This window comes from Bos grunniens, chromosome 21, assembly GCF_055505025.1.
Source record: "Bos grunniens cultivar Pamir isolate PY7600 chromosome 21, Bosgru_T2T1.0, whole genome shotgun sequence".
Taxonomy (NCBI): Eukaryota; Metazoa; Chordata; class Mammalia; order Artiodactyla; family Bovidae; genus Bos; species Bos grunniens.
Genome location: NC_141185.1, coordinates 23,327,968 through 23,352,277, shown reverse-complemented (window position 1 = coordinate 23,352,277; position 24,310 = coordinate 23,327,968). Strand labels below are relative to the sequence as shown.

The 24,310-nt window shown below is 38.9% G+C and overlaps 1 protein-coding gene across 10 annotated transcripts in view; it reads right to left on the bottom strand.

Moving 5' to 3' along the window:
- SLC25A21 (solute carrier family 25 member 21) overlaps window positions 1-24,310 on the bottom strand; it is a 528,802-nt gene that overhangs the window by 338,831 nt on the left and 165,661 nt on the right. For 2 of the 10 annotated variants that reach the window (XM_086363517.1, XM_086363522.1), the window contains exon 1: window positions 1-24,310. This exon is cut by the window's left edge and continues 11,364 nt beyond it. The exons of the other annotated variants lie outside the window; for them this stretch is intronic. The gene's annotated coding sequence lies outside the window, so the exon portion shown is untranslated. 10 annotated transcript variants of the gene reach the window in all.

Here is a 24,310-nt window from a genome sequence, read left to right as displayed (position 1 = left end):
CTCTTTCATCTTCTGTTTGGCCTGTGCATTGAGCACTTTTTTTTCTTTCATTTTTACAAGTTAAATTTAGTTCTCCTCTAAAACTTCTTCTGCCTAATGGTTCTTTGAAAGACTTTTTTTCCTTATGTACTTCTTAAATTTCACTTTTTAGTTCTTTAAGTATTTTATAACAGTACTTTATATTTTTATCTTTATAATTCAAATGCCTAAATACTTTGTAGATTCGTCTCTTTTTTTTTGTTACTACTGACTCTCAGTCCTCATTTGATGATTTTTTAACATGATTTTTTTTAAGTGTTTTATTTTGAAATAAGTTCAAATTTAGGAAGGGATAGCAATAGTACAAAGAATTTCCTTACATACTTCACCCAGAGATCCCAGTAGTTTCTCCAAGTGCCCCAGTTATGCACTCTACAACAAAGAAGACAATCAAGGATCACAATGCACTTAATTCCTATCTCTCTCCAGTCTCCTTCAATCTCAAGCAGTTCTTCAGTCCTTCCTTGACCTTTATGATATATCATTTTTTAAGATTAAAGGTGAGTTTGTAGACTGTATTTCAATTGTGATTTTTATGATGCTTACTCATGATAAGACTCAGATTCTAAATATGTCATACTTCAAGGAAACAGATCAGAGGCACATGATGTCAAATTTTAACATATATTGATATTTCTTGACTAAATTATTACTATAATGGTTGCTATAATTTTCTAATTGCATTACTTCTTCTACACTTAATAGTCAGCATTCTACTATAAAATTTTTTTTCTCTCGTCTCTATGTATTTATTCATTCATTTATTTATATCAGTGAGGACTCAGGCTTCCTGTTCTATTCAATGTGATAAAATTCATTAGTATCATTATTTTAACACTCAAATTGTCCCAGATTTGGCCAGTGAGAGCCCCTTCAAACTGTGTTATATGTCCTTTTCACATGTCCCCATTATTCTTTGGGTGTGTCCTTACTTTTTGATATAAGACATTCTAATCTTTTCTTATACTATCCCTGCCCCATGCCCTGAAAATATACCATTTCTCCAGAAAACCCTAGTTCCTTTTAGTGGAGAGCAGTACTTAGAAACCAAGATTTAGGTATTAGGTGTGCTCTTTACTTGGTGGCTCAGATGATAAAGAATCTGCCTGCAATGTGGGAGGCCTGGGTTCGATCCCTGTGTTGGGAAGATCCCCTGGAGGACGGCATGGCAACCCACTCCAGCATTCTTACCTGGCACATCCCCATGGACAGAGGAGCCTGGTGGGCTACAGTCCATGGGGTCACAAAGAGTCGAACATGACAGCAACTAAGCACACAGCACAGTGCTCTTTACTACTGAGATCTCTCAGGCACTCTCAAGTGGACAGAGCAACCACATATATGCATGTGTATGTATACACACTTATCTATATACATACAGTTTTAATTTATATTTATTCCTATATCTATATAAATATAGAAAGTCATGAGTTCACATCAATATTTGCAGTTCCAACTCAATGCTACAAGGTTTACTTTGTATTCTCCCTTTTTATATTAATAACAACCATCTTCGAAAGTAAGACATTTTATTCCCATTATCCTCAATCCATCCACTTATGTGCTCATTCCCCCCTGTATGTAGCCAATGTCCTGACCCTCCTGGGCCTCTACCCCCATTTATCTGCTTGGTTGATCCTTATAATCTCACATCTAATTGGACTTAATCTGTGGGAATCCTAAAGGCAACAGTGAGGTTGCTTTCCTATACAGAAGATTTGCACTTACTTCTCCCAGGAGCCTAGGGCACAACCAGTGTGAGATCATGTAAACTCCCCTACTGAGAATCCTGGCTAATTCAGAAACTTTAGGTTAGCAGTCTCATACTGCAGCAAGCCTCAGTCTAAGTCTCCTTATCCCACCATTTACTGCTCTCCTTTCCAATTTCAGTTCTCTGAGTATTTGGTGGAAGACTTTTGGAGGGTATGGGACTCTTTGCTGTTTTGATTTTATTTTTTGTTTTGTTTTTGTGTTATTTGTCTTTTTGTTTGTTCAGGTGATCTTTGTTTCTTATCTTTTGTTTTCACCCTTAAAGACTTCCATTGGCTTCTTGCAATCTCAGGAATGCTTTCAAAGTTAGCCTTCTATTTTATCCAAATTCAGGTGTACTAAGTAGTGGAGCCTTTCAGAGTTTCCATTTAGCTATAATTTGTCTTTATGTGTCCATATGCTTATCTGGGTTGATCGTTTCCTGTGTTTCAAAACTATTAATGCCCTTGAAACACCTTGGGAATCTCTGCTATAGCCTAATTATTATTTCAGTGCAGAAAAAAAAAGTGAGACAAGAGAAATTATTGGGTAACACTTTTATTTTTGTTCATATTAGAAAACAGAGATTCTTTACAGCAAGGTTATGATAAGAATGTCTTTTATTAAATCTTAAAAAGATTATTAACATTACTTTGATCTATTCCCCTAATTTGACACAAAGGGAAAATGTAGCCCAAATAGACAGGAAGAATTTCTACCAAAGTATATTGTCACCCTGCTTATTTAACTTATATGTAGAGTACATCATGAAAAATGCCAGTCTGGATGAAGCACAAGCTGGAATCAAGATTGCCAGGAGAAATATCAATAACCTCAGACACGCAGACGACACCACCCTTATGGCAGAGAGTGAAAGAACTAAAGAGCCTCTTGATGCAAGTGAAAGAGGAAAGTGAAAAAGTCTGCTTAACACTCAACATTCAAAAAACTAAGATCATGGCATCTGGTCCCATTACTTCGCAAATAGATGGAGAAACCATGGAAACAGTGAGAAACTTTATTTTGGGGGGCTCCAAAATCATGGCAGATGGTGATTGCAGCCATGAAATTAAAAGATGCTTGCTCCCTGGAAGAAAAGTTATGACCAACCTAGACAGCATATTAAAAAGCAGAGACATTACTTTGCCAACAAAGGTTCATCTAGTCAAGGCTATGGTTTTTCCAGTGGTCATGTATGAATGTGAGAGTTGGACTATAAAGAAAGCTGGGCACCAAAGAATTAATGCTTTGGAACTCTGGTGTTGGAGAAGACTTTTGAGAATCCCTTGGACTGCAAGGAGATCAAACCAGTCCATCCTAAAGGAAATCAGTCCTGATATTCATTGGAAGGACTGATGCTGAAGCTGAAACTCCAATACTTGGCCACCTGATGCAAAGAACTTACTCACTGGAAAGGACCCTGATGCTGGGCAAGATTGAAGACAGGAGAAGGAGACGACAGAGAATGAGATGGTTGGATGGCATCAGAAACTTGATGGACATGAGTTTGAGTAAGCTCCAGGAGCTGGTGTTGGACAGGGAAGCCTGGCATGCTGCAGTCCATGGGGTTGCAAAGAGTCAGACACGACTGAGCAACTGAACTGAACTGAACTGAAATGACATTTTGGTGAGTTTGCTTAGACTTATTTGGAACTCAGGACTCTGGTCTACTATCCTTAATCTATTTCTGTCCAATTTTTTTTAATGAAACTCTATGATTATTTTTGAAAGTATATTTTAATGTGCTTCCCACTTACTAAAATAATACATGATCATTTTAGAAAAAAATTAAATGCATAAAAAGTATTTCAAACCTTATTTATAATCCTACTGCCTGGAGATAAATACTGTTAACATTTAGGGGTTTTTAATGCTTACATCCTTTATTTTCATAGCTGAGATCATACCATATAGTTTTGCATCTTTTTTTCACATATCATTAAAATTTCCTCACCTCATTAAAATCTCTTCATAAGCATTATTTTTGATGCTACATAATATTTCATCATATGGATGTACTTAAGTATAGTGAACTATTCACCTTCACTAAATATTTAGATTGTCCCCCTTTTTCCTATTATATATAATGTTCTAAAGAACATTATTTTTATTCAATATTAGTTCACACCAATAATTATTCCCTAAAAACAGATTCCTAGAAGCAGATATTCTAGGTCAAAGGATGTGAATGTAACTAAGATTCCTGATATATACTGCCAAATTACTTTCTAAAAAGACAGTAACAATTTGTACTACAAATTATGGGTTTAAGAAAGCTGGTCTTATCATGTCCGTAACCATGGTTCTTCTATATGGGTTTGACCATTTTCAAGCATTCTTTTTCATTACTCTCCTAAAGTTCCAAGTTAAAGGGTTCTTGAATTATGGAGTGGAGCCTGGGGATACCATGGATAGCCCTCCAACTAGATATACCTTGCAAGAAAGACCTTGGAGCACCTGAAAAGCACTGCTTATGCAGAACGGCCTTCTTCCCTTAGCAGCAGCAAGATCTTATGGGGAGACCACAGGCTCTGGAGTTAGACACACCTGTCCCATTCCTACTACCTGTGTAATCTTAAGAGAGCTAAAACCTGAATGAGACTTATTTTCCTTATCTGTAGAATGGACTATTGATGCCTTTCTGATTACAAGGATTAAAGGTAAATTTGCCTGTTACTTCTTTATCCCCTAATTATGCCTTCCCATCAAGTTTGAATATCTACCCTTAAGATAATTTCATGAGCTAGATAAAATAGAACAAGCTTCTTATACAGGTCACAGTCTCCACACATCAGTTAGTATACCTAGCGTTCTACCACATATATGACAGGTGAGTTTATATATGGGATACTTACATTTTATAATGTAACAGCATGAAATCATGGAACTTTGAAAGGACTGGCCTAGGAGAGAAGGCAGCCAGGATACAGAAGCCAAAATAGAAAGGTTTCACAAGATACTTGATCATGTTTTAAATGATCAGATCAGGTTGCTCTACCCAGAAATACAGAAGTACATGGCAAGCAGTTAACTAGTTTTTGCAATCTCACCCATGGTTGTACATCTACTATTTTTAAGCTTTAAGAGCTTCACCCAGACCTACTAAAGTGGAACTTTGTGGGATGGAGCCCAGGTATCTGCATTTTTTTAAAGCTCCTAAGCTGATTCTGATTCACTGCCAAGCTTGAGGTTTAATGGATAACGTGGTTCATAGATTCTGGAATGAAAGAACTGGAAATAGTCATCTAAACCTTTAATTAAACACCCTTGATTTATAGATTAGGAACTAAGGCCTACAGAGGTTCAATTACTTGCTAAATATCACATAGTTTGGTAATAACAGGACGAAAATGTAGAATTCTAGCACATTGCCAGAATGTCTTAAAGAAGCTTATTAGATAGAAGACAAACATCTCATAAAATGCAAAAATCAATTTTTGAAAGCAATTACTGCCATTCGGCAAGGGGTCGTTACTGCTCTCATTTTTAAATTATCATATTTCATACTGTACGTATGTGCAGGATGAAGAAATTGGATCTCAGTTCTCACCTGGATAGAGGGCCAAAAAACACTTGCCTTGCCATTTGCTCTCCCCCAGGAAGTGAGCAACAGTTGCTGCAATGCAGAATCTTTGTTAGTTCTCCTCAGTGCACTAAGTTCTCTTAACTGTTCCTTTTTAAAGCTGAAACTGTAATGGTTGAGGTGTAACTGTTGTCAGAAAGGTTCTCCTTGAGCTGCCATTTCCAAAACTCATTTTAATTTCTAAAATGTAATTGCTATTATTGCCATGAACACTGTAAAGACTCTCTCCCTTTACACTGTTTCTTCTTTAGATATTGGGAAAAGGGTGAATGTTTACTGTTGCTTAGGTCAGCAATAGTGGAGGTATGATGATCTTAAAGAACTTGGGTGGTAAAAGGCCTTAAACAAACCAGTTTTTTTTTTTTTTTACAGTTTAATTTTGACTATGGACAGCCTACTAATGAACTTTTAATCACGTCATTAATGAAGTCTTAACTATGGCTTTGTTTTAACTTTTAACAGTTTCCAGAAAAAAAACATCTAACCATACAAAAATGCCTTGCTAATTTTTATTCCTCTGGGGCCATGTGGGGAAGAGCTGGGTCCTAAAATATTGCTTAAAGGCCCTGAGTTCACAGCTGACATGTTCTTAACATTTAGAGTGATTCTAGAGACCCTTGGTATCTAGTGCTACAGTTCCTTCTTGCAGTGTTTTTCTTGGATTGGATTTACAGCCAACTGGTTGTAATTGACCCTCTACTGGGACAAGTTAGGATATGAGCATATGACTCTCCTTTAAAAAAAAAAAAAAAAAAGCAAGAGAGAGTGACCAAGAAAAAAATCACCGTTGATATTTATCTTAAACTTCCTTCATTTCCAGCTTCTTTGGCAGCAAGTCAAACTGCTGTCATAAAATAGAACTCTCAGTGAAAGGGGTTCTTAGAGAAAGGGCATAGTACTGCATGCAGAACCACACAGGAGAAAGTATAATAGAAAAGACAAGCAGTTTCTGTCTGGTAGGGCACATAGCACCTGAGTCTTGTCACAAAACTGGGATTTGTTACCTGAGATTCCAGGCTGGCACTTCCCCATAGGACAACTGTTCATAAACAGTCTAAGAACAATGGGGACACTGAAAATCACTATCAATTCTTTAAGAAAAGCAAAGCCCTGTCCAACTACACAAGCCCTCCCAGCCCCAAGTGCACTGTCTTCAGCACTCCATGGAACTGTCCCCAGTTCTCTCCACGGAACCGATCGGTGGATCCTTTTCTATTTACTTATTTAGCAGGCCACCTTCATAAAGAAAGAAAAACTAATTAAGGTTTTACACACTAAATGAGAGCCTGAAATTCTTTTCTGTTTAACCGATCATGGTTGGTTTTGAGGAAAGAGAAGAATGAAACAGAAATAATTCTGTATTTGGCACAACATGCTTACAGATTCATCCCCCAAGAAGTCTTCCCTACCATGGCCACTGTACAAACTGCAAAGTACTGATTTGTAAGACTCTAAAGTCAGCCATGTCCCAAGCTTTTTAACTTTATGGTCAGTAGGATGGGAGTTCTCATCCCCATGTGCTGGAAAACAAATCACTGCAAATCACTCTATACAACAGCATACAGTTTTCCCTTCAAATGGACTCTTTTAAAAAGCTAACTCCATCTGAAGCCTGTTTTATGTAAAAGTCCTAATAATGTAAACAGTCCAATGAGCATTTTTAGTCATTAGCACTGAAAAAATATCACACACCTGCCAGATTTACCTGGGTATGAGCAAGGAGGGTTACTTTCTATACAGAGATGTTGACCACAATTGGAGAGTTAGGCCATCTATCAGATAGCTGAAAAACACTGACCAGAAGTGGGAAGACTGTTAATGGGGACTGCTTGATGCAATGCCGCAGCTCATCTCAGTTTTGGCTCCTCATCTTCACACCCAGCTTTGTAGTTTGTGAGACTGAAGCAGGCAAGAGGTGGCCCCACACAAGACATTATGACCTTGGCTGCTGGTTTGGAGAAGGGTACATGGAAGCAATGCCTTGCCACCACTGACTTCAGAAAGCATTTCTTAAGCACTTTGCTCTATTATGACAATCTTCACCCTCTAGTAATAAAAAGAACCAAGAATTTTTGAGTGCTTCATTGTGCTAAGGCCTTACCAGCATTACTTCATTAATTCCTCATCACAGCACCCTGGAAGGGAAGTAATACTATTATTCCCTAATAGTAATAGTAATTCCCCACTCCAGTACTCTTGCCTAGAAAATCCCATGGACGGAGAAGCCTGAAAGGCTGCAGTCCATGGGGTCGCTGAGGGTCGGATATGACTGAGTGACTTCACTTTCACTTTTCACTTTCTTGCACTGGAGAAGGAAATGGCAGCCCACTCCAGTGTTCTTGCCTGGAGAATCCCAGGGACGGGGGAGCCTGGTGGGCTGCCGTCTATGGGGTCACACAGAGTCAGACACAACTGAAGTGACTTAGTAGTAGTAGTAGTAGTAGTAATAGTAATACTATTACAGAGGAAGAAACTAAGGTTTGAAAAAGTTAAGTAGCGTACCCCAAGATCACACAGCCAGAAGGGCTCAAATTTAAAACTGCTGCTACTGCTGCTAAGTCACATCAGTCGTGTCCAACTCTGTGCGACCCCATAGTCGGCAGCCCACCAGGCTCCCCCGTCCCTGGGATTCTCCAGGTAAGAACACTGGAGTGGGTTGCCATTTCCTTCTCCAGTGCATGAAAGGGAAAAGTGAAAGTGAAGTTGCTCAGTCGTGTCCGACTCTTCACGATCCCATGGTCTGCAGCCTACCAGGCTCTTCCATCCATGGGATTCTCCAGGCAAGAGTACTGGAGTGGGGTGCCATTGCCTTCTTCGAATTTAAAACTGGGCATACCTTATTTCAAAGTCCAGGCTCTTAACCACCACACAGTACAAGGAAGTTAACGGTCTCTTCAAGGTGCTGTCTCCTACCCTGGGCTCTTCCCTCATACAGCAGAAACACTGAGACAGAAGGATGCCCACTCAGGAAAGACAGAAAGAATCAACTGCTTTGGGGGTTGTTTCAGTAACATCAGTGCCCAGGACTCAGTGGGGCCTATGTTTGACTTGACAAGATCCTTATAAGATCTGGGCAACATATCCCATTTCTACAGAAGTGGTATAGTAGTTGAGTGTTCTGTCAGTGGTTTCTCCATTTCTCATGTAGCAAGAGATCAAGTGATTCTTTTTCATATAAAGCAATATGAAAACATTGACAATTTATTAAGCATATGTATGCGTGAGGCCTTAGACTGGGGGAATGAAATGGCATCAATAATTATATGATCCTCACAAACCTAACCACCTGTGGGTGGAACCATCTACCTCCCCATGGATAAAACCCCTATGTTGATGGGCCAGAGAAGTTATATCCTCTATTCCCAGGGTATTAAGAATAGCTCTGTTCCTTGGTCACACTCTGAGAAAGGAGCCTTTTTTTTTTTTTTTTTACATCTGGTTCAAGCCCTGAGTCAGCAACTGGCTATATAAGCTCAAGGTATGCTAAGGAGAAACCATTAACCATGCAAACTAGCCCCAAATGGCTTTTCTGATTACTTGCTAGCATGCAGGTGGCTTGGAGAAGAGGACTGCAATTCTAGAATGTTAGTTTTTGTAGTATGAGAAAATCATAACTTTTTTTTTTTTCCAGGAACTTGTTTTGCCACAGATTTAAGGCAGTAATTTGTTACAGGCAAGACATTTCTAGGGGCTGCGTTATCGAAGCTAGAATCATCAAGAAATTCTATCAGAAGACACAATGTTTAAGTATAGGTCTAATTACCGCAATCATTTCTTTTTTGTTTCCTTTGCAGAGATCCACTTAATCCCATCTCTTAGTGTGGGCACAAGCTGACAGTTGCATGACAAGGAATGTTTCCCTTTGTAAAAAACCCACTTCCTTTCTATGTAGTTTTAGCCTAATTGAAATGTTTCCTATTAAGCTCAATCAAGGCAGCAATTATCTAATTACTCACTTATGCTTTTCCAGCCAAAAATTTGCCTATGCTGGTATATCAGAATGAGGGAGAACATACTTATTATTGCTCTTACATTTTCCTGTTTGGCTTCAGACAACAATCAGAAACATTTACTTCTAGCTCACCAGAATATATCTAATTAATACTGCTATTTTCTATAAAATTGTGTCACTGCAAGCTACAGCCCAGTGCCAAATGTGGCCCTGGCTACGAAATATACTTTAAAAGGCTTGTGGTTATGCTACATGAATGGTGTCATTGGAGAAGGGTAATAAGGAAAGAGGGTAGTGAAAACAAATCACAAACATACATTCAATCATTTCAAAGCCATAAGTTTTATGGCTTTACAAAATAAAAAGTGAATCACAGATTTAATTGAGAAAATAATTTTTATAGCATCACTTTAAAGAAACATGTATCCTGCATGTCTGGATTTTCTCCTGATACAAATCCCTTAGGTCTCAAGATGATCACAACCAGTCAACAACACAGGTGGTCCACACTTTTTAGGTATAAATTAGAGACATATATCATTAAAACCAGAATTAATTTTAGAGTTAGTGACCCTATGAGGTCACTCCTGATTAACTCCATTTTGATTGAGGTTGTACCAAAGCACAACAGACAAATTGGGTATGAAAGATTGATATTTTCATTTCCAGACAATAAATTTTATCATTTTCATCAAAAATACTAACTAATGTGGGACTAATACAACTCTCTATATGAAAAAAAACATTCCCTGGAAAACTTGTGTCCCTCTGCGTGAATTTGTCAGGAAGAACAGGAACACTTCATCAATCCCCCAAATGTGACCACTTGACAATCTTTCACCGAAGTTTACGGTAAGCCCAGAAAATGACTACGGTCCGTGAGAATTACAACAACAAAATAAGCCTACAAGGAAAACATTTCATTTACTGGAAGGAGGTGAGTTTTTGCATTGAATTGGTAAACAGAAGAGCTTTTCACTTACACATAATGATGAATGAGACATACACAATATTAGTAACCTCAGAGATAACAAGCTCTGTTCAAAGAGGACATTTCAGTTTCTAATAACTGATTTCTCTTAGTTATACCCTGAGTGATGACTGACTGATAAATTAAACCTGAGTGGTCAGACATTTCCGGGTGGGGGAGATGTTGTTCTCCAAACCAAGTTAGGTTACCTGCTTCTCAGGATGGAAAGAAGTTCAGAAAAAGAAAATGCATTATATCTTAAAGGTGGTCCCAAAGATTCCACATCTTGTTCTATTTATTTCCTTCAGGAGAGGAAGGAAGCAAAAAAGGCACAGAGAAAGGGAAGAATCAATTTCTTTGCGAGAATGGGGGAAATAACCCAACATTTCCCTTTCACTGGTCCTTACTAAGGAACTTGGAAATTTGTGAAGACGTCAATAAAATGGTTGGAGAATGAATTTCGTTTCTTCATGTGCATGTTCATTGAAGAGGACAAGATAAGTATCCATATTCTGTCTGCAGTTGACTCATCCCCACTGTTCTCTGACCAAGCAGCTTTACACACTGGAAACAAGGTGTAAATCCACCTTACAAGAGGCAGAATGTGAGCCTGGGGCATAAGGTGAATCCTCTGGGAACAGACACAGAGACCAGCACTCTCCTACCTGTCTAGATCTGCTTGCGGCTGACCCTGAGCAGCACTGGGTCCGTGAAGGCAGGTACACCAAACCTACCAGTACCTCTTACATACACAGGCCCATGGACCTCCTGCTTAGTGTTCAGCAATAAATAAAAGGAAACAAGCCATTAAACCAAGTGGTCCTTGTGTTGAGCATTATGTAGCTCTTGAAATTTTCAAATTGAGTCACTATTGCCTTTATTCTCCCTCTTAGTTTGTACCAGTTCTCATATTTCTATCCTTCCTCCACCACAATAATTCAATAGAACTAATTAGGTCTTTAAAAATAGTTACATAAGCAAATGACTGAAGTTCTCCTTCCATTTACCCTAATGCTGGGTAAATGGCTTCTCAAGTTTGTCTGAAATGATACTCTCAAAGGTCTGTCCTGGGTCTTCTGTTTGGATCTCTTTTTTTTGATGTCTCATTGTATTTCCCAAAGTGTGTTGAAGTGTGCTATTTAATTCAACTTAAAGTAATAGTGGCTGGCAAATCTTAAGATCTTAGAAATTTAACACTAACTTTTACTAAAGAGTAAATATCTCACAGTTTCTTAATTGTAATTATGGATTATATATAGGCTTATTCTAAATTTTCCATTTGTGAATTATTTTCCTACTTTGTGCAATTTTAATATCTGATTGGTCTGTTAGTTATTTTGTTCCTAAGGCCTTTAGTTTTCTGTAATAGTAAAGGCTTTGGAAGAGATAATATGGACAAAAGCATTATTTACCTTCCAGTTTTCTAAAAATGCAAATTAATCATTGGCGCCTTCTGGAACCCGCCTTCCGCAGCATGGCTGCTGGCCCTGTCCTGAGACAGGAGCGGCTGTAGGGTGGTGGGGAGCATGGTCTCTACACAATACCACACCGGAGTGCAGAGCAGCAGCAGAGGTCGTTCAGGCTCCAAGGAGTTGGAGGTCTGTGAGATGCACGACAGGGCCGGCAGCCATGCTGAGGAAGGCGGCTTCCGGAAGACAACGAGCTGCTTGCCTGCCTATTGCGAGGCTCCATTTTGTGACGATTTTACCGAACAGTCCTTTTAGACTGCACTGCAAGCTGAAAGGCTTCCACTACCTTCCCTTCCTTCCACCTGCCTCAAAGGCCAGCTCTGCAGAGAGGTCAGGAAGAGCCGCTCTGGTCTCTCCCCGCTTCCTTCCCATTTACTTTCACACCAGTTTCCTCCAGGACCAACCACATCATTTTGAGTACAAAATCAAAATGTGGAGCACTCTGTTCAAAAATCATGAATTTTAAGACCAGCAGGGCAGAGCATTGAATTAATTGTTCTAAAACGGAAGGTCTTGTGCAGCTGCTAGGTAGCTCCCTGCCTGAGGCTGGCCCTAGTATCTTCTGGTAAAATCCTTGCATATATAATATAATCCCAGTCTGGTGTCTGTTCAGAGAATGCTTACTAAGAGGACACTCTAGCACAATTCCCCTATAGTTGCTTTGGGCATCAAATCTGGCTGTGATCAAGTTAAGTGGAAGTCATATAGTTTCAACCTGCCTTTCCAAGCCTCTGATACAATTTTTAAATTAATTTTATTGGTTCAAGCTAGTTATTTTTGTTCAGTGTTGAGGTTTCCCTTTTCTCCAATAAATAACATATAATGTGTAAGAAGTAGTGTAGGTTTTTGAGCCAAGCTCATTGGGGAAAAAATATGTAGCGAGAATTACAATTGTGATTGCAACATTTCACTTGAAATAAACACTGAGGCAAAATTCAGGCAGTAAAACTCAGAAACACATTCCTTCAATTCATATTTAAAGAAAAGGAGCTGGAAACAACTAAAGGGCTACTTTAGGCGAAAGGAATAAAACTTTCTCCTTCTGCTCCCATTTGCTATTTCATGAGCAATTTTCTTTTCTGAGAAGGTGGTTTCCAAACATTCAGCAATTTTAAATATCAAGGCAAAGCTCTGTAGCCTTTAGTAACTTCTCTAGGCCTCAGTGTAGTAAGCACATTGGACTGAGAGATTCTTTTTGGCAATAAAATTCCTCAAATTTTCAAAAAAAAAAAAAATCTGCTTTAGTTAAGTCTGTGAGTTTTTGTGGCATTATATTCTTCTTCAGTATATATTCTACTGGAAGTGTATGTCTTTTCAGGGTGTTCCAAAGAAACTGATTTGCTTAATATTCCTGACATTAGGATTTGTTAAGGAAGGCATTGTAAGTGAGATAAAGAAACTAAAATGAAAAAATGCAGTTGATGAAACGTTCAGATCATGAGCCCAATGCTCAGTGTTGGTTAGAGACAGACTCTGGAGTGGAACCTGAATCTCTTGACTATTCATCATATTTTCTTGTCTGTGTGATGCTGCCTTTTCATAATTTGTCATAATAAAGAGCCAAGCTGTTCAGTTTTACATTTTTGCAATACCAAGTTAATACATAAACATTTTCATTTAATATATTCCCTTAAATAGTGCACAGCTCTGACCAAGACACTGGATTCCCAAGGCAGGCTAATAATTTGGCCCCTTCAAACTGATGCTATTTATTCACCTAACACTGTTGTAAACTAAATATGGGGGATGCAAGAAGAGGAAGATGAGGAGGCAGTGGGGCAGGGTGGTAAGGAGGACCACCAGATCCCCATCTGTACACCAAAGGCCTGCAGAGAATAGGACCCACTGTCCTTGGAAGCTGTATGGCAACTGTCTGCTGCTATTGTTGCATACCTTTTGTGGTCACCCCCTAAGCAACTCATTCATGGACGTGACCACACTACTACACAGAGTCATGTGTTGGTGCCCTGAAGAGCTAGCTAACTGCTCCTGCTCTCAGTCCAGCTTTTGATATTTTAAATTATTTTTCCTTCAAGTCCACTTCACTTTTATAATTTGAGACAGGTGGGAGTGAAATGGTTCCTACATCATATGCCCCTTGTAAAATCTGAAAACCTGTTTCAGATTTTTCTCTTCATTCATGTAATCTGTTATCTCAGAGATTTAGATATGCAGAGAATTTATACATCTCTTTGAATAAGAAAAAAAAAAAAAACCTCAAGCCAAAGGCAAACTAGAGCCATACACAGCATTAAAAGACTTGTATTTATTGAGCTGAAACCTACAGAAAGAATATGTCTTAAATGTCAGATTTTGAGACTATTTGCCTGGAGTAGGACTATGAACAGGAACACAGGATACTTACTTTTATGTAGGTTCCATGCCAGCTACTACAAACCATGCCAAACCTCTTTCCTCCTCATCAAGAACTGAGATGCTTTATTAGCTTATGATCCTGTCCTAAATACACTGATATACTTGCCAAGTATATCAGAAAATTGCATAGAGACTCTAAACACTTGGAAAAATCTCTTAAAAAGTAATATATGATATACAGTCAACATGTTGTTCAGATCTTGTTCAACATATAGGTTCAATATGTTGTTCAACCACTGCATTTTGAGCATTACTGTAGGTAGGCCACCTACAAAGTCAACTAAAACTGGCAAAGCCTGGTTTCCAACCTATGCCTCCAAAAGTTCTTCACCATTCTATGGTACTACCTTGCCAACCACTCTCTGTTTCTGTTATTGCTATAGCTGCTTCCACTCTCCCTGCCCTCGCAGTCGATCACATCCCTTGTGTCATCTCTTGGTTAATGTCTTCATTAATATCAGAAATCTCTGTACCTAGTATTCTTGTTCAGCTAACCTACATCTGGTCTACTATATTTCATTGTCTTAATTATCTGCTTCACTTGATCATAATATCGAAGCCATACCCAGCCTCAATTAGGTCCTCACAGATACTCAGCATCAGATATTAATATCATACTGTATATGATAACAGTGGATAATACAGTGGTTAAAAGACAGGCCTCTGGAGCCAGATGCCCAGGTTTCAAAGCCTGGATTCTTTATATTCTGGCTTGGGCAAATTACTTAACTATTTTGTGACTTCATTTACTCATGTGGCAAATGTGGATAATAATACATTGTTGTGAGCAATGAATAGAAGTTGATTAATCACATTGGCTATGTACATCCTACTCCTCCTTTATACTGTTAGGATGTTTGCTCTCTTCTCCTTAAGTTCTCACAGACTGCTGCCTGTATGAGGAAATGGCATTGTGGAGAACTTACAAGCAATGAAACCAAAACAACCATATGAAGAAATAAAAGAGAAAACAGTGGGATTAAAGAGAGAGAACAAGGTCAGAAATTAGCCAAGAAGTCAGCATTTTCTTAAGACTCAGGTGAAATGACAAAGCCATGGGCTCTGTCTCCTAAAAGTGTCTTCAAACAGAAAGGTAGTTACAAATACAGAGTATATGAAAAGCAGATAAAGAGGTTCAAAATGAAGAGCTGTTAATTCAAATGAAAGAAGAAAGAAGGAAGCTTTGGAGTTGTTCCTACTTCTACTGATGAGCGATTGACTTCACTAAGCAAAAGTTAGGGATGAGAAAGAAAGAACATCCCAAATCCCGGTGGGGAAGCAGGCAATGCCCTGAACCACAGGACAATTTGTTCTCAGAACTAGAACCAAAGCAAAGTCAGTGAAGGATTATGTTGTGGGAATCCTGATGATAAACACACTCAAGATGAAGGAAAGAGTGTACCCCTCCCCCAACTTTGTGGGTACCATAATTGAAAACAGGATGATGTAATTCTTAAAAATGGAACAATCTAGGATTCAGCTCAATAAATGGAACCCCTATTATGGGCCAGGTACTGAAGATGTGGTCTGCGCCCTTGCAGAGCTACAAACCAGAGGAGAAGCAGACTTTCTCAATAAATGACCAAAGGAGTAAAGGGGGACAAATGAGAGAAGGCCAAATTGAGGATGACTTCCTATAGGAGGAGATAGTTTACACTTAGCCTGGATCAAAGCATATACAAATTAGACTGTTGGTAAGATAAACTTGGAAATAAAATTACTATATAAGTTAAAAATAAGTATTACTTCAGACTATGCATGAGATGGAAATTAAATGTTTGAAGAGACACAAAAATAAGATTTAAAACTACATTATTTAAACTCATACAAAGTACTTTCATTTAGACTTGTGCAAAGTGCTTTCATTCATGTTTTATACGTTTAGAGGTACTGAGTAAAACCTGAAGCAAGCCTAGGAGGGCCTGTTGTTATCACCATTTTATAAATGGGAAACCTAGGGAACAGAGAGGTTAACTGCCTTGTCTAAGGTTGCACAAACAAAGCCAGCCTCAACACTGGAATATATTTCTCTGGATTTCTTGCCTATGATGCTGTCAACCCACTCAGCATTTTCCCAAAGTTCGAGGCCTGACACACAAGTTCTACAGAATGTTAGCAAGTTTTTGTCTCATAGTAAAGGAAATGTTGGATATGCTGAGTGGACGGAGTTAAACAGTTTCGTACTGTGAGACTTCTCAGAGCCTTAAAAATGATCATGTACAATGTGAATTTCCAAGTGGTTGTGATGCGGAATGTGGCTTTTCTTAAACTTGTTTTATCATGGAACACGTTTCTTGTGGTCTATCTCTTGGATTTAGAGTAATATGGAACACACTAGAAAGTGCTGCACCAGAGCGAGCAAGAAGTTAGACAGGTTTTTAGTGTGAGCAGAGAAATATAAATTTGATGTAGAATAACTATGACAAGATGATTCTGGAATAAATTACTTACTTGGAACAACTTATGATTAAGCAGAAGGGAGCTGGTGCCCCTAAACTAGACCACCACACACCCATAAATATCTATGCAATGCTCAGTTTAGATAAGTATGCATGTGCATATTTCATTATGGAGAATTCAGATATAAATTAACACTGCTGCTGCTGCTGCTAAGTTGCTTCAGTCGTGTCCGACTCTGTGCGACCCCATAGACAGCAGCCCACCAGGCTCCCCCGTCCCTGGGATACTCCAGGCAAGAACACTGGAGTGGTTTGCCATTTCCTTCTCCAATGCATGAGAGGAAAAGTGAAAGTGAAGTCATTCAGTCGTGTCCGACTCTTCGAGACCCCCTGGACTGCAGCCTACCAGGCTCCTCCGTCCATGGGATTTTCCAGGGAAGAGTACTGGAGTGGGGTGCCATTGCCTTCTCCATAAATTAACACTAGAGATAGTAATTGGTATGAATTGTGTGACCAAAAAAAACCTATTTATTGCATCTGAACAGGGATGAGGAGAAAAATGCAAATTGGAAGAAAGTATCATCAGACACAATGGAAAAGGTTGTGTCTTTTCCACTTATACTCAAATCAACACCTTTAGAAGCAGACAGAGCTGACCAGGGCAGTGAATCGGTAATGGCAAATTCACTTATTATTTATAATACTTATGATTTTATTATTATCTTCCCATAGTTGAATGAAAACTTCTAAAGAGGAGAGTTTTGCTCTTTTTTTTTTTCTATTTCATTTTTTTCCCAGTGATCTACCCCAAGAGTCTAGAACAGTGTCTGGCTCTGGTACCCAGTCAGAGATTGATAAAACAGTGAATGAATAAAAGATTATACTCAAATCAGACCCTTTGATCACTCCCAGCACCCAGAAGAAATCTTCCTCATCTTTTCCATCTTAGTTAATGACATCTCCAGTTGCCCTTGTTCCTTGGACCCCAATATCGTGGGGTTTACCTTTACTTCTCTTTCTTGCTCACCCTCTTCCAATCAAATAGCAAATCAAGTCAAGTCTAAATTTATCTGTATTGCAATTCTAATCTCTTCTTCTCATCTCCACTGCTACCACCCTAGTCTAAGCCATCATCAACTTTTGTTTGGCCTATTTTAATACCCTCCTGATTGTTATCCTTGTTTCCTCTGACATCTTGATACTATCTCATCTCACATAGCAGCCAGGTTATCCTCTACAGTTGTAAATCAGCTTCCATTGCTCCTATGCCCCAAACCATACAAGTCTCTACAAGCCTCCTTCCATCTCACTTATTGCTCATTGCTGCTCCAGGCTCACTGGACCCCTTGCTGTTCCTGGTTACATCCAGCACACTCCACACTACAAGGCCTACACTCACTGCTTCTCCACCTAGGTTTCTTCCCTCGGACATCCACACTCCATTTCTCCTAGAGGCCACCTCACCACCATGATTCCTTCTGTGCTTTTATCCTTTTTTGTTTCATTGCTCTCACCAGCCTCTGATTTTGTATGGCTATTTGTTCTCTGTCTCCATACCCTACTTGAATATAAGCTCCATAAAACCTGTTTTGCTAAATTCTGTAGCTTCGGCACACAGAATAGTGCCTGGAACAGTGTAGCCCTGATAAAAATATGCCAAATGAATTAATTGCTGATGTTTGTCAAGTGCTTATATGCCAAGACCTTTAAAAGCACTATTTCACGATTCTTCAGAGTCAGTTATTAATATTATTAACCGACTTTATAGATGAAGCAATTCATGCCCAGAGAAGTTAAGTAACTTGCTCCAAGAAAAAAGTCAAGATTTATACCCAAACAGACCAGCTCTGGCTCTGCACCTCTGTGCTCTACATCGTCTTACATTGTTATGGCGAACATGCATCAGTCATTCCAATATTCTTATGAAAATTCCCAGAAATGTCTTTTCTCTCTTCCTTTTTTCCTCTTTTTTTTCTTTTGTTTTTTTTCATTCATTCATTCATCTGCCCACATGTTAAACACTGTGACTGACTGGCTCTGGGGATACAAATTTAAATAAGACACATTCCCCATTCACAACAAGCTGCCCTATCTAGAAAGAAGGAAGACATATAAATAAATAATTCCAAGATACGTATTTATTTTCTCCTAGAAAATAGGAACCATTTTACTCAACATATGTTCCACTTTGCATTAAACTACAAGAAATTTAAGTCAGTCATTGCCTAAATGGTGTACTCTGCTTATCTCAATTGCCATAAAACATGTAAATACCATATTTTGCATTTTTTTCCTTGCAAGTTGTTTCCGGTTCTTCGGAAAGTAGATGCAGTTTAAATAGTAAATGTCATAAAATGCTAAGTATCTTACTGCTCCTGAAACAATTACTTACTGATGTTTATCATTAAGATATGTACTAGGCACCCTGAGGGATTAAAAATAACTATGATGTAGCACCTGTTCCTTAGTGAGTTTGTGGTCAGGTAGAGAGACACAGGAAAAAAATAAGTAACTGCAGTACAAGACCTCAGCAGAAAGCATCACAAAGGAAGTGCAAGGTCTCATGCATTTTCTGCAGAGAACTAGGTTCTCTGGATGGGCTATTGGGGATTTAAATGGAGACAGCCCAGTTCCGGGGCCTGTATTCTTAATCATGGCTCTCAACTACGCTCACTGAGGTTGGTATAGATTTAGCATTGGTAAATATTATATGGTAGAAATTTTTCATCTGATATTTTTAAATGTTTTTCCAGTTTTATTGAGAAATAACTGGCATATACCACTGTATAAATTTAAGGCATACAGCATGACAGTATGGTTTACATGCTGTAAAATGATTACCACAATAGGTTCATCTAACATTCATCTTTTTTTCAGCATTCAATAGGTTATTATTTTTTACTGAAATATAATTGCTTTACAGTATTTCACCTCAGATGTTTTAATGTAAATTATCCAAATGCTTTGTCTTCTACAGAATTATTAATGGCTCTGCTGAGCTTATAAGCTTTCTCTGCATATAGGTCTGGTCTTCAGGATTATACCTGGTCAGACTTTTAAGATCTTGTTTTAAAGATGTTACACGTAAAGAAAGAGTACATATTCTTCCCTACTTCCTACTATAGAATTTTGGGAAAGCTATTTCTCTGTACCTTGTCTGTAAAATGAGCTTAATAGGAGTATCTACAATATAGTGATGGTGCTGAGGGTACAAACATGGTAAAAAGTAAGAAGAAAACTGAAGGCAGTTAGATAAAAAGCAATATTCAGATAAAACTATTACAAACTGTATATAACAATACTAGTAAATATAGTGCATATAGTGAATATAGTTGGAGAAGGCAATGGCACCCCACTCCAGTACTCTTGCCTGGAAAATCCCACGGACAGAGGAGCCTGGTACGCTGCAGTCCAGGGGGTCACTAAGAGTTGGACACGACTGAGCGACTTCACTTTCACTTTTCCTTTCATGCACTGGAGAAGGAAATGGCAACCCACTCCAGTGTTCTTGCCTGGAGAATCCCAGGGAAGGGGGAGCCTGGTGGGCTGCCGTCTATGGGGTCGCACAGAGTCTGACACAACTGAAGCGACTTAGCAGCAGCAGCAGCAGTGAATATAGTATATGTCTATGTACAAACGTGTCTGCGTTAGAGTTAAAGGCTAGTCCATAATATTTTGGTACAGTCCTTCCATTTAGGTCTACAATTCAGAAACCATGGTGCAGCAAGAGAGCTGCAGTGATTATTTGCATTTTTTAAATGGTAATACATATGATGAAAAATTGGTAGTACCTACTAAAGCTGAACATTTCTATGATTCTTAGTTAATTTACCCTCATCATTATATACCCTACAGAAATGTTCACATGTTCACCAAAAGACATTTATAAGAATATTCATAACACCACTATTTATAATCAGTAGAAACTGGACACTACCATATACTCATCAACGTAAACTGTAGTTTATTCATTCAACACTAGACATTAGTTATAATGAACAGATCACAATTGAATATAACAACATGAACGACTTTAACAGATACAATGCTGAACAAATAAGCCAGATACAAAAGCAAGCATGCTCTTTGCATCAAAATCAAGTTCAAAAGCAGCAATACTAGGAAGTTAAAAGTTAGGACAATGGTTTCTTCGGGATATGTTAATACTAATTGGAAGGAGTTACAAGGGTGTTTTTAATGGTCTAGTAACATCTAGAGCCAGACATCCTGGAATGTGAAGTCAAGTGGGCCTTAGAAAGCATCACTACAAACAAAGCTAGTGGAGGTGATGGAATTCCAGTTGAGCTATTTCAAATCCTGAAAGATGATGCTATGAAAGTGCTGCACTCAATATGCCAGCAAATTTGGAAAACTCAGCAGTGGCCACAGGACTGGAAAGGGCAGTTTTCATTCCAATCCCAAAGAAAGGCAATGCCAAAGAATGCTCAAACTACCGCACAATTGCACTCATCTCACACACTAGTAAAGGAATGCTCAAAATTCTCCAAGCCAGGCTTCAGCAATATGTGAACCGTGAACTTCCTGATGTTCAAGTTGGTTTTAGAAAAGGCAGAGGAATCAGAGATCAAATTGCCAACATCTGCTGGATCATGGAAAAAGCAAGAGAGTTCCAAAACAACATCTATTTCTGCTTTATTGACTATGCCAAAGCCTTTGACTGTGTGGATCACAATAAACTGTGGAAAATTCTGAAAGAGATGGGAATACCAGACCACCTGACCTGCTTCTTGAGAAACCTGGATGCAGGTCAGGAAGCAACAGTTAGAACCGGACATGGAACAACAGACTGGTTCCAAATAGGAAAAGGAGTACGTCAAGGCTGTATATTGTCACCCTGCTTATTTAACTTATATGCAGAGTACGTCATGAGAAACGCTGGGCTGGAAGAAGCACATGCTGGAATCAAGATTGCCAGGAGAAATATCAATCACCTCGGAAACGCAGATGACACCACCCTTATGGCAGAAAGTGAAGAGGAACTAAAAAGCCTCTTGATGAAAGTGAAAGAGGAGAGTGAAAAAGTTGGCTTAAAGCTGAATATTCAAAAATCTAAGATCATGGCATTTGGTCCCATCACTTCATGGGAAATAGATGGGGAAACAGCGGAAACAGTGTCAGACTTCACTTTTTTGGGCTCGAAAATCACTGCAGATGGTAATTGCAGCCATGAAATTAAAATACGCTTTACTGCTTGGAAGGAAAGTTATGACCAACCTAGATAGCATATTCAAAAGAAAAGACATTACTTTGCCAACAAAGGTCCATCTAGTCAAGGCTATTGTTTTTCCAGTGGTCATGTATGGATGTGAGAGTTGGACTGTGAAGAAAGCTGAGTGCTGAAGAATTGATGCTTTTGAACTGTGGTGTTGGAGAAGACTCTCGCGAGTCCCTTGGACTGCAAGGAGATCCAACCAGTCCATTCTGAAGGAGACCAGTCCTGGGTGTTCTTTGGAAGGACTGATGCTGAGGCTGAAACTCCAATACTTTGGCCACCTCGTGTGAAGAGCTGACTTATTGGAAAAACCCTGATGCTGGGAGGGACTGGGGCAGGAGGAGAAGGGGACGACAGAGGATGAGATGACTGGATGGCATCACCAACTTGATGCACATGAGTTTGAGTGAACTCCAGGAGTTGGTGATGGACAGGGAGGGCTGGTGTGCTGCGATTCACGGGGTTGCAAAGAGTCAGACACGACTGAGCGACTGAACTGAACTGAACATCGGTTTCTTGCTCCTAGTTAGCTGGTCATAGGCAATTGGTAAATATTCATCAAACTGTACAGTTAAGAAATGTACTTTTCTTAATGTATGTTATTTTCCAAGAAAATACCCCCCACAAAACATTATCCTCCCCTCACTGTCCCAACACCCAGGCCACATGTTCCTTAGCTTTGTGTGTCACTCTACCCAAGGCCAGGCATTCTGAGAACCCACCCAGCGTAAGTGTTAATAATCTTTCCCTCTGTAAGCATAATGCAAGTAGAGAGTATTGCTGCAAACCACTCTTAGAATCAATGTTTTCTTTGACTATGATTAGCTCATTGGTGCCACATGTTCCAGGGGGCATTAAGACATTTTTAAATGGCAAAATAATGAAAGAGTCATTTGATGGTAAAGCAAGTAAATAGCTTGTCCTTATTTTCCAAAAACAACCTGCAGCCACCCACCAAATTCTATTTTGAAATGTCATCGATGCTTGGAAGAAAAAACTATCAACTGACAACTATTATTTATACAAGACCCTATAAAGGGTATTAAAGATGTCAAGAGTGTTTTATCTACTAACCTGAAACCTGACCGCAGAGCCAACACATGCATTTCATGTTAGTGCTGCATTTAAGGGCACCTGGGCCAAAGTTATGTGTTAAGTCAGTGAAAATGTATAATTCATGGGGTAACTGAAAAAGCCACTAGACAGGAAGATGGATGGATTGAACATTTTCTGTGCCACCAAATGGCTAATGATCAGGTAAACACCTCTGAGAAAAACAAGATCCAGAATTGTTCCACCCGTTCTCTGACCACCTCTTGCCTCTGGCGTGAGCAGCCATTAGCCTGCTGAGGGTTCCTCCAGAAGACGGACCAGCTGCTGAGCCCCTGGGAGGTCACATGCTCCCTCCCTCACTTCAGAGCCCAGTAAATAGCTCATTAGTCAGAGGCACCTGCTGTGGAAACCTGGCATGGGCAGAGCCAGGGCTCAAACCAAATTTGCTGATTCTGTGGCTGAGTCTCATAACTATTACACTATAGTGCTTCCTAATTTTAAAACACCTTTTTATGCCCTCGTTTTACAAAGAGGAATAAGGACAGAGGCCAGACCAAGAAATTAATTATGATCCATATCCATCCCTTCCAATCCCTGCTCTGGATTCAACCAGCCATATGATCAGAGACAGCACTCCATGAGACACATGTATGTGGAACTTCCAAATTCCCTAAGGATACTGCCCTCCAGAATATTACCTCCCCAATTATTTCATGTAAGTAGCCATCGTTCATACATCTGCACCTCATGCACATGCATGCATGCACGCACATGCATGCACACACAGACGCACACACACACCACAATAAAAAGAATTCTGGAGACAGCAAAGGTCAGAGAAGCAAGTCTTCAGGTTCAATCCCATTTTGACTGACTTCCACAAGAAGCTCAGACAGCTCTTCAAAATTAACCTCTTGTTTTTGGTTCTTAGTTCCCATCTATAGCCAACATGGTATCTTGTTCAGTTTCTCATATTTATACCCTAAGAATTATGTCAATATCCATCCATTATATTTTATTAAATAGCCATGATTGGGTAGTAGAATGATACACAAAAGTTTTCTTAAAAAAAACTATGAAACATAATGCAGCATCTGTTAAGAATTTGAATTCACTTACCTAGTTATCATACATTTTAGTTTTTAAATACTGCACTTATGGATTAGATTTGCTTTATGTACATTTTGAAATTTACTTTCCCCTATAAATCAATATACTGTATGCCGTTCATGTATATATATATGATGTGATTCAAATTTAAGATTTTTCAAAGCTAGACATACCAGTGCATGTGAAATTAAAGCACATTACACACAAAATGAAAAGAACTATAGCATAAAACACAGTGTGTTCCTTGCCTAAATAAAATATAGTCATTGTATCCCTAGAATATTTTGTCTTTTTTCTTCTTAAAAAATAAAGCCCATTATCCACTTACTGAGTAAATAACAATGTAATTTTCTTAAAAAAAAAAAAAAAAAACAACT